This window comes from Rhagoletis zephyria, unplaced genomic scaffold (genome assembly GCF_001687245.7).
Source record: "Rhagoletis zephyria isolate East Lansing unplaced genomic scaffold, Rhagoletis_zephyria_1.1 Rzeph_scaffold_00402, whole genome shotgun sequence".
Classification (NCBI taxonomy): domain Eukaryota; kingdom Metazoa; phylum Arthropoda; class Insecta; order Diptera; family Tephritidae; genus Rhagoletis; species Rhagoletis zephyria.
In genome coordinates this window covers 172,408-185,588 of record NW_016157486.1, presented here as the reverse complement: position 1 = coordinate 185,588, position 13,181 = coordinate 172,408, and the positions used below count along the sequence as shown (strand labels likewise).

At 33.9% G+C, this 13,181-nt stretch overlaps 1 protein-coding gene across 1 annotated transcript in view; it reads left to right on the top strand.

The window, feature by feature from the left end:
- Window positions 1-13,181, top strand: part of LOC108359514 (uncharacterized) — a 101,220-nt gene that overhangs the window by 42,887 nt on the left and 45,152 nt on the right. The window lies entirely within an intron of this gene.

Genomic DNA, 13,181 nt, shown 5'->3' with positions numbered 1-13,181 from the left:
AATGCATGAAAATCCTAACCTCAAAAAAATCACCCGTTATATTTATTGACAAGTATTTGCTTTGGCTTGTGTGTAAATATTTAAGCGTGGCATTACGCACTTGACCGAGCTTTGTTGTTATGGAAAATTTCATATGAATCTCATAAATGCTCCTTTTTACATTTGGTTTAAAGCTAATACCAAGTACAGAAATACCTGCCTATATCCTTGCGTGCATACATACATTGCTACACTAACCGCAGGCAAGTGTGTATGCATTGGTAAATACCATAAACAAGCGGGTTTTCATTAAATATGCTAAATTGGCGCAAGGAAATTTCGTATGTATTTAGCTGGGTCGCAAATGTCAAATGCTTATCCCTTAGAGGGAACTTATACTACGTTTTCATATTTTATTAAATCAAATATTTCACAAGTCAGCTAACGTTTATTTTTGCTTCTCGTTTGCTTTATGCGATTTTCCAAATTGAAATTTGTGCTTGAAGGAGTAGATAACTTTATTTGAGAAGTTAAATGGAAATATGAATGCGGAAAGGGTTGGCGGTAAATTCAAGAGAAAATAATAGAGAATTTGAATTCGGAGCAATTGGTTTTTTAGCATGACAATTTGAGTGAAAACCCTAAAAAAAATTACGAATAAATACATATATACGGTGACGAGAATGTATGCAAATAAGAAATAGACATTTTAGAAAGTTTAGGCTATTTTGCTTCGTTAAAAAATGCTTATAATAAACATGTAAATGAAAATTCAAACTTTGCGGAAAATTAAAAAAACGACGAATTTTAACAAGTGTACACCAAATTTGAAAGCTTTTTGTCAGATTTTTTAGAATTTTTTAAGTTTTGTAACCAACTAAATTCTAGTATAACAAAGTGAAAGTTTAAAGTAGCTAGGACTTTTCTTTGATTTTTGGCAATTTTTTGTTTCATACCAAGTATGTTCGACAATTTTTTTGTATGGAGAAAATGGGGAACACCTTCCACAAAAATGGCCAAAAATCCGCGATAAGTCCCAGGTACTTAATATTTACACTTTTTTATACTAAAATTGAAAATATAAGCCAGTAGAGTTCAAATACATAAAACAAATTTTCTTCTCGCAGTCAGCGTGTAATGACGAAATGCGGTCATTAACTCAACCTTCAGCTTTATCACTTCCGCTTTCATTTGAACTACATATACATAAGTATGAACTTTCGCTCACCCCTTTCGCAAAAATTAATTAGTCTTAGGGCCGTTTTCTCATCTAACCTTTAGTTTACCGGCCACTTTATCGTCTCGATTTACGAGTTTTCGTTTTCTCATCAGCGCATTAATTTCTCGAATCGATAAACTGTTGCTCACCCGATGCAATCTTTAAAATTTGTGCCCAACTTTAAATTTTGGTTCGGTTTTGGTTCATGAGCCAGATATATTAGGTATTTCAACCAAGGTTTTGGTTTTTGCTAACAGTTGCTCTTGCTCTATATTTGCTTATTTTGCATTGCCAACCTTTGAAATTTTATGACGAATGTAGTGAAGTTTCACTCTCGGAAATGTAGTGAAGTTTCACTCTACGGAATAACAAATTTATTTTTACCGGCAAGGTAAGAAAACGAAAACACTTTAAATTGAGGAACAATTTATCTGCCCTGTTAGTAAAGGCAACTTTACTGCTTACATTAGAAAACGGCCCTTAGAAAGCAATTAGCAAGCTATAAATTTTACGCAAGGAATGTCTAACAGAATTTTAGTTGAAATTCAATTTAGATTTTATTTCAGCTGCTTCATTAGCATCGCATTAGCAGGCCGCGCCTATGGTTCTGCCTAATCGTGCGCATTGAGTAAACTAAATTTACATACATACGCACTTGTAGTTATATGCAGCTCTTCTACGTAATCAATATTCAAGTAATAGCGTCAACGAAATATCAATAACGCCAAACAAGTCCCGCATCGTAATTGATAGCACAAAAATGGATGATTAAGGCACTAAGCTTTAAGCTAAATAAATACAAATGAAAGCATGCACCACCAGACAAGTTTTCTAGTTGATTAAAGGTTGCTTAGGAAACTCTTTTCGAACAGCGTGAAAAGTGCGGAGTAACGTTATTTCATTTTTTTTTTCTTTTTTGGAGCTGATATAATTTTCGCGTGCTTCCTGCATTTCGAGCCCTTCGCATTCACTGTCTCTCTTATATTACCGAAAAAACGTTCCGAGTCCATCTGCATCGCCTTTTTCTCGCATTTATTCTCATCGCAGCCTGGCGTCGAGTGGCTAAAATGTTGGCAGCCTTTTACCGCTAAAGGGGTTTTCTCTCGTAGAGGTGTCGTGAATTGGCCCCCAAGGATCGTTCGATTTGACACCAGTCTACTTTCTGTTGTGGGATTTTCTAAGGTCGCAGGTCTATGCCAATAAGCAACAATCCACTGATGCGCTTCAAGCCAACATAACCCAGACCATAAAAAACATAATTTTTAAAATATTCCTCATGAAAATAATATAATCCAAGAATTAAAAAAAAAAATTAAAACAAAGGAAAAAAGGAAAATAAGTATCTGAAGGTAATAGGAAATTAAAAAAAAAATATTTATATCAAAAAGGAAAAAATAAAATAAAGTTATTAAAAAAACATGTATATGTATTTAAAAAAAACCTAGAATTAAGACAAAATTTAATTAAAAAAAGAAAGAATTAAATTTCTCAAAATTAAATTAAATTTAAAAAATATTTTTCACTTCAAAACAATAAAATCTAAACAAAAAAAAGAAAAAATAATAAAAAATTAAAATGCATAATAAATTTTAAACAATGACATCTAAAACATAAATAAAAAAAATAAATAAAATAAAAAAAATTCGCTACTACGATGACTCGACCTCGGATATATCCACGGGGCGCAATTGTTTTGTTCACTTGGCCATTGCAGCTGTTGGAACAGCGCGAGCAATATGATATAGTAGTGCTTTCTGTCAGAAAAGCTTTTCATCGTAAAACTTGGCACGGGACCCGTATTTTGTAAGATCTTCTTGCCAGAATAGAGAAAATCTTCAAACTATCTTGTCTTCCAAAATATTTACAACTATCTGAGCCAGAGTTACCTGGAGAGTCCGTTGTTTGATGTTTCGTTGTGTAGGCCGAACTTTTACTGCACTTCGAATTCGAAGTTTTGCAGATGCAATATTAAAAGTTACTGACATCGAAGCATAAAAATTGCACACCAAAATTCTTGGTTACGTTTATCGTTAGTACACTACCTGAATTGAAAAAATTCTTACTTATCCCCTTTAGTAATTAACCGTTTCACTAACTAGGTTTTATCTATACTGGATTCAATTGCTAAGTCATCTTTTCCTTTGTTCCAAAACGAATCACTTAAAATACTCAAATGAAATAAAATATCTAATGTTCGATGTGACCTTAATTAGTGTTCATTTAATAATGAAAGAGCAAACAAACAATTTGTTGTAAGCTCCCCATGACGCATTGAAAGCCAGTCAATAACTGGTTAAACAATGTGGTATACGGCTGCAGGATAACAGGTGTAGAAAGGATATTTATGGGCATATGTATATCCGTGGTCAAAAGCAATAACCGCCTAAGTCGACTTAAGAAAGAATTGAGTTATATATGCTATCGTATTCTGTTACTACTATTCCCTTCTCGCCAGCTAGGCTATTTAAAACAATTATAGACGAACATATTTCAGTTTCCTTATAAGGTTAACATTACAGTCCAAATGTTTAAAACGTTTTTTCTCGAGTTTGGGTTTTTCGACTTAGGCGGTTATTGCTTATGACCACAGATATTTATATAGTATATACTTAAAAGCTTGGCTGCACTCTAAGAGTAACTGCCTGAAACATGATTAAGGCAATTACAAAAGGAAATCAAATAGTCGTTGCTTTCCAGACAATTGCAAGTTGGCTGAAGAGAGAGCTGTCACACTGGCATCACAGCAAGAAAGCGACAAGAAATCACCATAGTACCAGCATTACAATTGCATATTGCGGTCAGCAAGGTAAACACATAAGCAACTAATGGAATGTCATACACACATGGTATGCAACCAAATATCTTTACACATAAGCATATATGTTTGCTTGCGCTCATAGAGAAAATATAATAATTACAACTCGACGATGACGTTGACAAGCTGGCCGTACATATTTGCTCGTTTCTGGACATGCAGCGGGAAGTCACAAATCCAAATAAGCGGTCACATACATACCCTGCAGGGAAACCGCGGACTAGTGAATCCCTTTATCGCCAAAAAGGAACTAGTCCGATAGGAACTAGATCCCCACCAGACCAAAATTGGCGAAAAGTGGTACTTTTAAGAAACTAATTTTTTTAGTTTTTTTTTCACTACAAATCTATATCTAAAGTGACGATTTTAGAAATGGTTCGGAACTATAGAAAAAGGGATGCAGAACGAACTAGATCCTGTATGTCGAATTTAGAACTATTTCGGAACTATCGAATAAGGGATGCAGCGGGGAGCTTGTTTACTTTTTCATAGATATGTGTTCGGCGGCTTTTTCGTTCAAATACGCTTCTATTCTGTGCTTCGCAGATGCTATTTCATAGTTTGGTAATACAAAACAAAGCTTTGTGTTAACATATTAACATCTTGGGGCCGTCTGGAATCTAACCAATAACAGCGATCACCTCTGCAAAGTCAGCTACAGCCAAAGGTATGTAAACGTACATTTCTTACAATCATTCAAACAAATTTAATGTCAAATTGAAAAAACGTTTCTTTGAAAATAATGTAAAATCGCACACGGAAGAACCGAAAAGATTGAAAAATCATGATACTTTTTTCTTTCGTCTGTCGATTTTAGAACTGGTTCGGAACTATAGAATCTAGGACTAGTTCGGAACTATCGAAAAAGGGATGCAGCGGGGGGCAATTGACACTTCCTAGGAAATCGCCATGTTAAATTCGCCAGTTGCTTGCATGCAAAAGAGATTTATCGCGAACCAGTACTGGGTCTAAATGTACTAGAAGCGCCCCAGTTCAGAACTAGAGATTTTCCCCACAGGGTAGGTACACACACAATGAAATGTCTAGCTGTTAGAACAGTATGCTTGCATAGATACATACGCACATAAATATTCGTATACAGATGTATGCCCAAGTACTTACTCATGTGCATTAGACTGCATCACGAAAACAAAGTTGCGGTTTTTCCGCCGGGATTACAAAATTTATTATATTTTAAGACGTCCACCAAAATATTTCGGAAAAATATTATATTTCCGTGAGCTGGATCGATCTGAAAATATCTCCAAAAATTGCGTTTTTTATAAATAAAAATAGTCTCTTAAAGAACTTTTTGAAAAATGTCCCCTCAGATGACAAAACAGATTAGGCTTAAAAAATCTGCATAAAAATATTTAAAAATCTTTTCTACGGAATCGTAATAATAAGTTTTTTGATGCTGTTTTTTTACTTTTTTTTCAAAGATTGAGTTACGAAAAACTTGAATAACTGGGCCAAAAATATTCTGATTTAGACTTCTGGGATCTCAGTAGAAAGGTATTTTCCTACTATTTTTTATTTCTGTCCAAAAAAGAGTCATTCGTGTCCCAATTTTTAATTTAAGTTTTTTGTCAAATACCAACACATCATAGTTTAACTTTGAATGAGGTTCGCTCATCCTACCCATCTCTTTCATCTTTTGAATGAGTTTAGTAGCAATAAAAAATAAAAAGCTGAGAAAATAACTTTCTAATGATACCTTAAAAGTCTAAATCGGAAGAGCTTAGGTTCACTTATTCAAGTTTTTCTTACACCAGTATTTGAAAAAAATTAAAAACGAAATTTTTAAAAAAATTTTTAAAAATATTTGTATGCAATTTTTTTAAGTTTAAACCCTTTTGTCACTTGAGGGGACTTTTCTAAAAAATAAAAAATCTTTAAGAAACCATTTTTATTGATAAAAATTTCCATTTTTGGAGGTATTTTTTTTTTTTGTATGGGGAGTGATGCAGCCTAATGTGCACGTTTGATTAGGGATAGCTGGAAATGTGTTGCTCTGACAAATAAGAATACGCAATGAGGTTTCGAACGTAAAGGAGTAACAGCCAAGAACTGCACTGGATGTGGCAAAGCGATTGAATTGTAGTAATGGCTGCATTTCCGCTTTGAGTCGACGAGAGTCAAATATCATTCATACGCACTGGTGTGCTGGTTCTGGTGCCATTTCTGCAGCTGTGGCGGCTAGCTCTTACCACAACTATGAGATCGATATGCTTATACAAATATGACTGCATACGTGCCCTGCAAAAAATTGTGCGACTAATCTCTAAAGCGAGTATTCCGAGATTACTCTCACTCGGGTACAATTGGGCATTAATTAGTCCCAACTAGTCTCATACGGGTACTATTGGAGGTCAATTAGTCTCGACTCATCTCTAACGGGTACTATTAACGATTTAACGATATGTACTTAGTCAATGAAATTTCATGTGCGGCGTTGGCACACAGAGAGAGTATTCGCCTAACAAAACTGAGCACCCCGGTTCGAATCTCAGCTGGTGCAAATTTGTATTTTTATTTTTTACAAGTGACTAATCGCTTTTTATACCCGTTCGGGTATAAAGGTGAACAATTAGTCGCTTCATAGGACATGCTCGAACAAAAGCGATCAGTTCATTCCATATAAAGAGATCAAAAGTGGTATTAGTCGCATGCTCCTTTCCGATTGCTCCCGGAGTCATCCCGGATTAGTCCCATTTTTTGCAGGGTGTTTGGTTATTTGCTCGTTAATATGTACATACACATATATTTTTATGTATGAGAGTGCGTTTGTATCATAAGAAATTTGATAACACAAATAAACATGCAAGTGTTTTTCAAAACTTCTTTCTCTAATTAAGAAATTTTTATTTTAATATTTGTTCAGCCACTAAGGCGCGGCGGTGATACATTCCTTGACCATGTAATTTGTGCTTAACGCAAAATACATGCATATTCATTCGAGTGGTTAAAGAAACCATTCGGAATCGCAAGAATTTTACACGATTTCTACGAAAACAAAACAAACTAATTTCAAACTATTACCTTCTTAAATCCCTTTTTTCTTGCACCCATATGGTGATTTAATTAGATTTTGTAAACATGTGGCAACCCTACTACACGTAGTTGAGGTATAAAGCCTTTTCAAAACAAATTCTGTTGATACCCATATTGTAATAATTTATTTAACTTTTTTAATAATTTGAGCCTAATTTCTTAAAAGGTGGCAACTCCTTTCGAAAAATTTAAACCTTACTTCATTTCTGGAGTCTAAGACCTTTTAATTGACACCTGACATCTGATGGCCTGGACAAAAAAACCCTCGCGTATTTTATATATAGATATCGATGGTGCTCCACAATAACAACACATCTCAAAATTCAAAAAATAAAATCCCTTACTAATGTTAAGTCGGTCATGTCTCTTGTCCTTGTTCAATTCATATCTTATCCTACTTTGGTAATCCTTACTAATTACTTTAGAGAGGATTGGACATAGATAATAAATGGATTAGAAACCTGAGCCACTTAACAGTAGTCAGGGTTTATATATTTTGAATTTTGAATTTTGTCGTTAATGCAGAAATAACATAACACATCAGTTAGTGAAGGTGTACAACATTTTTTTTTAATATTTTACAAATTACAAATATTAAATTTATGTAAGGATTCATTCTCAAATTCAAAAATTTAATCAACCATTTTTTTCGCTTATCAATTTGAATAAAGCTTAATTACCCCATCCTTTATAGCTGGAATGTCGTTTTGTGCACAAAATAAGTATTTTATACTATGTGGTATATTTTTTTTCAAATTTCAGCCATTTGTGCAATGCAAACACAATCGACCAGAACAAATTAAAATTGTATGAGATTGCCGCTAAAAATTGACCTTTCCTATTTTGTTTCACAAATTGTATGAGATTGCCGCTAAAAATTGACCTTTCCTATTTTGTTTCACAAATATGAGCATTTAGTATGTCGTGTATAGACAGAAAAACTTTTCTACGTGCTATTTTTACATAAAAGCGCCCACACTCACATAAAAGAAAGTGCTTTGAAACTTTAGCTTACTGAACTTGTGCTGTTTGTTTTGTTATTTACTACTATACAACTTTTCAGGCATTGAAACATACTAAGGATCAAGGTTATACCATACACATATATTTTTTTTGCTATTGTGGTAGGTGTTTGCTTTTATTTTTTCCAAAGCATTTTAACATTGCGAATAATAAATATTGTTTGCGGCATAGGTACTCGTATAAACAATTAATACTCACAAATATATTTTAAATTTTATACAAATGGGAGCAATTTGTTTCTGTGTTTTTGTTTTTGTTAACTCTTTAAAATATACCCACATAAATACGAATGTGTGCTTATCGATACATGCGAAGCACAAAACTAACCACACAGAAAACTTTGCAAAAGCAAATTGTGGTTACCTTTCAATGATGGAATATTTTTTTAAAGCAAATAAAGGGCAGCACAAAAATCGTATATCAATGTATGTATGTATGTACTAGGCGACAAAAAATCTCTTACATAACCACAGGCTTAATTAAAATCGCATCCCAGTAGACCATGGTTTGGAGTTGGAGATATAGAAAGTAAATAAGTTTAAACTTGTGAAAAGATGTATGTGTATCTCTTCGAAAAAAATATTTATTTATACATATATGTACATACTGGGCAAAGGCTACCTCTGCGTTTTAAATATCAGGTCGATAGCGACTTTCGGTATTTCTAATTGACTTGAGCTAACAAGAAGAAATAACGACTGCGTGCTACTCGTATGTTGAACTCTGCCAAATTCGAAGAAGAAGAATCAAAAAAAAGAATCTGAGTTAAAGGTGATACAGCAATGGGTTTGCATTACTAACTAGCCACTACAAGTAAAAAGAAACTTGACGAGATCGTCAATTTACTGTCCATAATAACGGCTAGATACATACTTATTTCGTAAATGGTTTAAAGGCCTACTATTTTTTGGCTTTGGTGGAGACTCGGATTTAAAATTCTAGATTAGACTTGATCAGATTTAGAATAAAATTGTAGTTTAAAAAAAGTTTAGATTTAGAATCGCTGCATCTTTTAGGTGCATCAATATTACATAGTCACATCCCGAGCTGATAAAAGGAAGGTAAGAAAAAAGAGCAGGTAACCTAGTTAGCGCAACCCATAACGATCTTTTGTAACAAATCTCTTTTTGGCTCTTCTTTGATCCATGTATTGTTAAGTAGCCTTGCTAGGTCCCATGTAGGTATGGGTAAATTCGATATTCAAAGCTTCGAGATTCGAATTTTAATCGAAGTTTAGCACCAAAATGGCGAACTTTTAAAATCGAACACTGTGGTGCTAAAATTGCGATAAATCGAATTTTTATAAAAAAAAAAATCGAATTTCGTCTTTATTTGCAAAAACTCTGCAGAATTTGGTGCTTTCCATGCTAAAATCAAGGAAGATCAGTACGGAGTGGGAAGCACGAAAGAATCTATTACATCCACAAGGTAGTGTATTCTCTCCTCTAATCTGGACTGTGGTTTTAGACAAACTCACCTTCCTACTGAACGACCACGGCTTCGACACACAAGGCTATGCAGATGATCCGGTGATCTGCGTAACCGGCCTGCATGGCGAAACGATCTCCAACCACACACGCAACAAGCCCTGCCCATTACACAAAGATGGTGTGGCACCAAAGGATTATCCTTTAATCCTACTAAAACTACTCTGGCTGCGTTTACGCGGAGAAAAATATTATCCATGACGTAATTACTCTGGGCGGCACTAGAATATATCTCTCAAATGAAGCAAAATACCTGGGGTGAGGCTGGATAACACAGTCACCTGGAACACACATTTGGATGCAGCCGTCTATAAGAGCCTTATTCGCTGGCTCTCCCCCCAAAACTGACCAGCTTAGAGTTCCAAACTAAACACCCACTGCTTCGAGCATTTTTATAATGTGCCTGTTGCACAAATTTATTCCAAAAAAGTAAAGCTCCTAAATACATTCGCAGAAACTAAGTTTTTGTATTTTACAGCAAATATTTAAAGCAGCCGAGGTATACAAAAAATTAAATACACATGCATTAGTACGGAAAATTTTACGATACGAATACCTATATATAAATACACGAATGTATGAATGTAACATGTCGCGCACCGTCTGCAAAAGAGTCATAACTCAAAAAAATACGTTCGGCAGAAAATGTGAAAAGATATTTCGTAGCACGTGCTAAACATATGGGAAAAGGGCGACTTTACCTTAGGTTTTTTTTTAACAAATTATAACAAAAATTTGCTCCAGCTTTTGCTGAAAGGTAAATAAAAGCTCTGTGTACATTTTTTTGAGTTGTGACTCTTTTGAAGACGGTGTGTGATATGTTACAATTTAGACGTTGCGAAAAAGTTACTGCGATTAATTTTATTTTTTTTTTTGGCGTACTTACATATGTACATATTTTATATGGATGAAGTTGTAATGAATACGCGCAGTTTCGTTTATGGGCAATTATGCATACATTTTTCATAGCAGACGCTAAATATAAATATGTACATAGGTACATCTACATTCACACATTAAGCAGCAGAAGTCGTCGTACAGTGATTCACAACGTCCTTATTTCATGATGAATATTTTTCTTTAACTTCTTATTTAAGTGTGGCTCGTGTAACACCGCACTACAAAATCAAAAAAAAATATCAAAAATATTCATTTTTGTGTATAAAATTTACTGTCGCACGGTGTAATAAGGGAACCCAAACTTCGTACAAAATTTAAGAAAGTTCTACAAATTTTTAATATGCGGCTATTTCAAATTGAACCTAACAAGGTTTTGCGCGAATGCCTTTGAGTTGGTTAAAAATTTGTACCTAGCATAATTTAATACTAAAGCTCACCGAGATGCATTTTTTTTTTTAATTTTTCTTTCTTACAAAACAACAATTTTTTTCAACAAAATTCCATATAGATAAGGTCGTAAATCTTGCTGTACATAATTACAAAAAGGTATTGAATCGAGCCTTCTATACATCCTACCACAAAATGTTTTTAGAACTGTTGGTGATTTTGAATTTCTTTAATTACGATCAATTTCCCAAATTTATTTTGACAAAGGTATATTCTAACAAAAAATTTTTATATGTTAGTGGAATGAGTTTTTTTTTTGTGTTTTTATTAAATATATCTTGGCCAAAATAAATTTGGGAGTATGGATTGTAATCTTACAAATTAAAAATCACAGTCTGAGCATATGCAATTGAGTACCGTTAATTTGTTCATGATCCAGTTATCTTAACTAAACCAAATTAGTATGGGACCAGCCTTGAGGTATCACCTTTCTGATAAAAGAAAAGAATTTTCAAACAAAAACATTTTCAAAGTTATTCGGTAATATACATATAAAAAATATTCCTATAAATTGATCGGTTAAAAATGCGTAGCTCCATCATCACAAAAAAAAATAAATAATTGTTATAAATCACGCATTCTAATGGTCTATAAAACTGCATACATGAAATTCTGGTTAAAAATTTGAAATTTCGAACATAAATATGTTCTTAAGAAAATCACTGTACGCCCACTCTGCTGCTGAGTGTATGTAAATCCCTACCGATTTTCATAACAGGAAGCAGCAAACAAGGTAAACAAAAATTATTTACTTCACTTGAAATACGCTCCTACTGTATGCTACAATATAGACATATGCATACGTGCACACGTAATCCATGCATATGTATGCACATAGGTAAATATGTAAATACAGAATATGTGATTGATTATAAAAAATTGAGAGCATCTGCTCGCTTTTCACAGATTTAATCATATCTGCTGAAATCGCTTGGCAATCCATGCTTTTTTACCATAACTTAAAATAAACTGAAAAAGCTGTTTTCGATTTTCCTTTTCAGCGAGTATAATAAGCAGTATGCATATATTGGCAGGACAAGAGTAATATTTTTCAATTTTATGTATTCATGCGAACGCGTAAATGCCTCATAAGGAAAGTATCGATAACGTTTTCAAGGAGGATCAAATAAGAACAAAAGTCTGGGGAGCGTTCTGCTAGAGAACAAAAAGAGAACACAAGTTTTGAGAACTTATCGTTAAGAATGAGAGGAGCGACTGCGTGTTCGAATGAAAAATCGTTTTAGTGATAACCACAATTGTCAATTATAAGCCAGAGGAAAGCTGGATCATTTGAACTTCTACATCGTTTATCATTAGGGTGAACTCTTCATGTATGGAACAATTTTTAATTTTCTGTGCAATAAATGTTCTTCCGTTGGCTTTATTTGCACAATTATCTTTCGGTTCTCTTTTGATTTACATATTTAAATATTCAAACATTTCAAATTAATGGAAGGCTCCATTCTTAACGAATAGTTCAGAGAAGATTTGTTCCCATTTCGTTCTTTGTCAGAAAGTTCCTGAGACTTTAGTTCCCAAATTGTTCTTCGAGAGAAAGTTCTTTAGACTTTTGTTGCCGTTATGTTCTTTGCCAAAACGTTCTGGTAACTTTTGTTCCCATTTGGTTCTCTTAAACATTTTCCCGAAAGTGTTTTTTGAATTTTGTTCTCTTTGCGTATATTCCACAGAGTTTTGTTCTTATATAATTCTCAATGAGGACGTTCTCGACACTTTTGTTCTCATTTCGGAACGAAAACGACATTTAGTTTTGATCGGTCCCTTTCTTAAGTTATAATTTGATGGCAATTCAAAGTAAGCTCGGCCTCGGTCTGATGCATCCTCCGGACAATGCTTCCGGAATTTCTTGCTTACTTATAATCTGCAGAGAAGGTAGATGATGTTTGCCATTGGCCACAGTGCGCACTCACATTTTTTTTTATATATATAATGGTCTCGACTCTCGCTGATTTATTCAGACGTACTTTGCAGAATTTTGCGAAGGCATTCCGTTTAGTAACAAAATTTGCAAATTAGTAGAGCCGTTTTAAATACGTTTAATTCTTTAAATTTCAAAAGGAATTCGAATTTCAACAATCAATTTGCACAATAGGAATACACATTAACATAACAGTTTTATATTTTTTTCATAAACTCGATGAACTGAAAGCGTACACCAATAACCACATTCGCAGCCACAAATGCAACAAGAGTGGTGTGAGGTATGCGTGTTCATTAATTTCATTGCAACTAAGTTGAA